The following is a 6,000-nucleotide window of genomic DNA, read 5'->3' as shown; positions in this document are numbered from 1 at the left end:
TTATAGTTAAATGCGAGAAATTAATAGTAGCTGTTGTGGGGAAAGCTTAAACCTCGTTAATAAGTAAAAGGGGGTAAATGAGGATAGCTAATAACATAGTAAAGGCGGCGAGGGAGTAGGTATAGCCCTAGAAATCAGTTTACTACTAAAAGGCTAAGTATTAAATTTAATAAGGCGGGAATATAGTATACCTAATATTTGCTAAGCTACTGCTAAAAATATACACAGCTTGTTAACTTACTATTGCTTAAGACTTTTATAAGGTGCCCTAAAACGGGTACCCTCTACTATAAATAAACTCGTTTCCTTTAGTTATCTAGGTCCGGATATAGCCGAAGTTTATTTATGGATATAAAGGGACCGGAATTGGGCCCCTTGTAAATTACAATTATAAAAAGGCCCTCTATAGTACTAAATATAGCTTGTTAAGTTAAACTAGCTCTGCTACTATATAATATCTATAATAAGTATACCAGTTAGTATTCCCTCCACTACCTAATATACCTAACCTTAATCTATTCCTAAAAACTCCAAAGTCTTAAATTAAAATAAGAAATATATACCTTATAAAGCACCTACTATGCAAATACTCTATATAGTAATATCTGTCTAGGCGAATAAAGCTTCTACTTAGTATAATGTCCTTGCTGCAATTTTTTCCTAGCTTATCCTTATAGGATATATTATATTCCCTAGAATATTTACCTCTCTTTAAAATTCTAATAGTCTTAATAATAGTGAAAGAGGGAAATTCGTCTAATATACTGTTAAGAATGTACCGCTTCTACCTATAGTAGGCGTTTGCTATATCGTTAAAACAGTTAGCACATGTTGGTTATAGCGGAAGTAGTAGAAGAATTATATATAGCTAATTGCTTAAATATGCTTATAAGTCATTTATGGCTGTATAAAGAATGTGTGTTAACTTATTAAATAAAGGCCCAATCTACTTAATTCGTTTACTGGCTTATTTATAACGCTTATTAGCGCCCATACTGCGTAAAGCGGACACTGGTCCGTAACGGCCAAATTTACAATTGGAATAATTGGTTCGTATATGGCTCTGTCGGCGCTAACTCTAGCGTGGGACTTAAGGAAGCTAGATAGAATTAAAACGCAATATAATAGAGAAGTAGCTAAGTATAGTAAATTGTAGAGCAGTTTAATAGAAAATTATGTTAATACTTAGGCTATTAGGTATATTAAGGTATAATAAGCATTATTGTTCTAGATTTTATTAACTAGAATTTCTAATAAGATAATAGAGACCCCCTATAAATAATAATGCGAGGATATGCACTAAGATTAATATTGAAACAATAAGTAGCAATATTTTTAATAAGATGTCTATTAATTATCCTTTAAAGATAGGTTAAGCTCTAGGCATATTAAGGGAAGAGGGGCCTACTTATAGGCCTAGACAGGCATGCTTTTAAATTTAGGGGTTCCTTAAAACGGTCCTAAATACTCTTTACAGCTTCCTCCTGTATAATGTGCCTTCTATCTCGCTCTAATAAATATATATACTAAATAAGGTCTGTAATATGTCTATAAACCCTCTATTAACAGCATTTAGCAACTTAGATAAAGAGGGTTAGAGATCCCTTCTTAGTAATATAAGTATACCTTTCCTCTATACCTCTTATAAGTATTTGGCAGACAAGCCTACTAGTGTATATATACTATCACTTACGCTAAAAAAGGTCCTTAAAGCCGTCCTTAAGAGTATAGACATTGCAAATTATCTAAAAATTGTCTAACTAGTAGTAATAAAGAAGTAAGCATCTGCTCTCTCCTTAATAGAAGAATCTAAACAGATAGAAGTACTCAGCATTATGGATAACGCTGGCCGTAAAGTAGCGATTGAAAAGCTTTGGTTATATAAAAGAAGACGTATAGAGAAATGGAGCTCTCGCTATTTCACAGCACCTATAATTGGAAAGCATAGTACTAATCTTATAGAAGTAATTATACATAACTACAAACAAGTTAGACTGATAATTAAGGAAGAAGGCAGCTTAAGTTAAGAACTAAAAGGTATAGTTAAAAGGCGGCTTAGAGTATTAGATTCTCTAATAGCTAAGAATTATAAGGATTATATAATAAGCGCGTAGATTTTTTAGGAGTTTCTAACTATTATATATAAAGACACTTATTAGCACACTAAGATAAAACCGTCGCAACTACTATACTATTGTAAAGCAAGCGCTAAGGGAATGGCCCTTAAATCTCTTTAATTATATATTACTAGCAGAGAGCTTTAAATTAGCTACTAATACTGCTAAGCTTGCTTACTTCGCAGCTAATAAACTTTATTCGAATGACTCTAACCTATAATAGTTAAAATGCGAAGCGATTTATATTAAAACTTATTACAAAGCACTAAAAAAATATACTAAGTCTACGCCTCTTAAAGCCTCCCTAGTAACCCTTCTCTTATTTTATCCTACCTAAATTGGAGGCTAGATCTATATAGCCTTTCTCTAAAGTAATTATACTCTTAACCGTTTTATAACTCTAGTTATATATCTACTAACCTTTATTAAGTTATTTATAGAGACTATGCTAGGCCTATTAGATCCTATAGCCAAACCTATTTAGTTATTTTACTTGAATTTATTAGAGAGCTGCTTTAAGTTTTAAATATAAGTCTTAAAAGCCTTAATAATATCTATCCTTAAGCGTTTAGGATCTAATATATTATACTAACTGCTAACTAAAAGACCGTTTATCTAAAGCGCTAAGTTTCTTATAACTATTAGGCCGTAGCTAGACCTATCTTTTTATTAGGGGTAAGCTGCTTACTAAAGTCTGAGATTAGCCTATTAGCAATAATATTACCTAGGGTTTTAGTACGTACCGCCTTAATATATTTAAACTTTAAGTAGCTAAACTCCTCCTGCTATAATATTAGCTATATCTTAAATTATTTAGCCAAACCCTAACTCACTTATATGAGTTTCCTAACTTAAGTCGATTCTAATATGCTATTAATAACATCTCTATTTACTATTAAGTTATAGCAATAGATCTTTTCCTCTTGCCCATTTATCTTAAGTAATGTAAAATAGCTACCTTTGCAGTTTAATAGGCAAAAGTATACTAGATAAGATTCCTCTCTATACTCTTTTTAGGCTTCTTTATAAAACACTTTAACTTTTTTTTCTCTAACCCGCCAGAGGCCTGGCGACGCGTTTTATCTTACTATTTCTACTAAATTGCTTAAATTGGTCTAGTAGGACACTGTAACTATATCTTATAAAAGACGGTTTGTTAAATATTATTATACTAGCTATTAAAAGCCATTTATTAAACTATTTACCTTAGCGAAGCCTATTAAATATATTGTACAGTAGCTCTATTCCGTCCTTTATAGCGACATTATTATCTTCTTTAAGCTTCCGCTTGCCTAAGACTTTAGTGCTAACATTCTCTATTAGGCAGTTAATAGTAGTATTTAAGGATTCCTTTAGTATTACCTCCTATGCTAGAAATATCTATATTAGTGTCACGGGACACCCCCGTGACACCTTATACACGTCCACCTATTTCCACCGACTTAGCAACTAGAGACTGACCACGAGACGGCAATTTACGGCAATCTGACGGCAATCTACTATATTCTGCTATATTCCGCTAAGTTTTACTAAATCCTGCCAAGTTCTGCTAGGACCACTACCTAAATCCTATTCTACTCCGTGTATGTATTAACTAAGCAACCAAGCTAATAATATATACCCTTTCTTCCCGTTTCCCTGCCTTCTCTCCTTACGCAACGTCTTAACCTTATTACACAGTTTATGTATATAGCTTAATAGTATCTACTTTACTACATATTATCGCCGCTTATACTTACTCCGTGACACTATATTGCGTTAACTACCTATACTACCGTTAAAATGCAGACCGAACCCGAAGCCCCTATAATAACCGCCGGTATTATATCCGCACTTTAAGAATAATTAATAGAAATATAGAAGTCTTTTATAGACGCCCTTATATAGAACTAAGCCACTTTAAATTAATAACAAGCTAAATAAGAAGCACGACACTAATAATTAATTAAGGACCTCTAAGAAGAAGTCTGTACCCTTAAGATGCCTACACTAAGACCTTAAGACTAAATACTGTCTCCAGAAATAAACACGCGGAACGCGAGCCCTAAACCTATAGTAGTTACTTACCCTAAACTAATTACTGCACCGCAACGATCTAAACAACTACTAGACCCTTTAATATTCACTAGCAAATAATAAGAACTCTAATTATTTCTAAGCTAGCTTAAAAATAAGCTAACTGGTAATGCTAACCGCTACCTAACTAAAGCTAACCGACTCTGCTACGCCCTAAGTTGACTAGGAGGAGACGTAGCTGACCTTATTAAACCCCTTTAACCGAACTTAGTACTAAGTCTAGTTGTACTTCTTAAAGCTATGTACGGTAACCTAAACCGCTAAGCTACTGCTTAGAGAAAGATAAACCACATAACTTAAGGAACAAAAAGCTTTTTAGTATACTTCTCTAAATTTAACCATTATATAAAGGAAATAGGCTGGAACGACTCCGCACTAATTAATAGCCTTATTAAATTCTTAAGTTCTAAACTAAAAACCTCCCTAATAGGCGTAGACCTACTAGGAGCCCTCAATGCCTGTATAAACGTTATTAATAAATAGTATAACGATATACTACGCCTGACACCGAAGCCTGCCCCCTGATATAATACGATAACCCCGCGAACGTTTACTAAGTTATTATCTCAGCCTAAGTACCCTGACGCCATGGATATTGACACTGGAATCCTAGATTACGCCCTACTAGGGTCCTCTAAATAAGAATAACGCCTTAAGCTAGGCCTCTGCTTTAAATGTGGAAGGAAGGATTATATCTTAAAATACTGCCTTGTCCCCCTATCTACGCACCAAAACGATCTACGAACGGCTAATACTAATAGCCGTTCACCGTATTAATCTTCCGGTTACCGTCCCCAATCTTTATCTGGTTCTAGCCCTATATTTAGTAAGTACTATTTATAAGGACGAAGCTCCAACTAACGCTCTATAAGAACCCCGCCCTAATTACCTCTAAAAGAAAGGTTTTAGAGCTAAGTCGCTCTCTAGGACGGCTCTGCTTTAGGATCTCATTAAACGCATTTAATGTTATAAACTCCGACTCTTGGGACCGTAGTATAACTATTAACTACTGTCTTTAGCAGAATGGTTAATAGGCTAATGCTCAAATCCTAATTAATATAGGAGCTAGCGGTATAGGATTTATTAATAAGATCTTTGCGTAAGATAATAGTTTTATCCTAACCCCCCTTAACTGGCATATTAATGTATTTAGATTTAACGGCAAACGCACTATCTTAGGCCGTATTACCTATGTAGCAGCCCTAAGACTCTAATACCTAAACTATAAAGAACTAATTAAGCTTTTTATTACCACCTTAGGTTACCTGGTAATTCTTAAATAACCTTAGATAAAGCTATATAAGGTAACTATTAACTAGGATAACCTTAAGCTTCTATTTACCGCCTCCTATTATAAGTAGAAGTGCCTTATAACTTACTGCCCTAACCCTAAACTAAAACCTAGGAAATCCACTAAGATCTACTAGCCTAAGATTTCTACCGATGTCCACCCCACGCCTAAGGAATCTACCAGATTCTACTAACCTAAGAATTCCACTAAATTTCACCAATATAAGATTTCCACCAATATCCACTAAAGATCTAGAAATCCCACCGAACCCCACAAACCAACCCTAACTACTGCACTACCCTAAACTAAGTAGAAGCTTAAGCTTAGTATATAGGAGTACTAGAAAAACTGGTACCCTATAATAAAAAGAATACTTAAAGAACCCAAACCTAAATCTGATACTAACTCTATACCTAACACTAAACCTAAACCTAAATAAGAAACTATGTAAGAGACTATAGACGATCTAAGAGAGCTTGATACTCTAGATATCCGTATAATTGGAGCTACTCCGCT

Source organism: Cenococcum geophilum (assembly GCF_001692895.1).
Source record: "Cenococcum geophilum 1.58 unplaced genomic scaffold K441scaffold_28, whole genome shotgun sequence".
NCBI lineage: Eukaryota > Fungi > Ascomycota > Dothideomycetes > Gloniales > Gloniaceae > Cenococcum > Cenococcum geophilum.
This window is presented reverse-complemented; position numbering follows the sequence as displayed.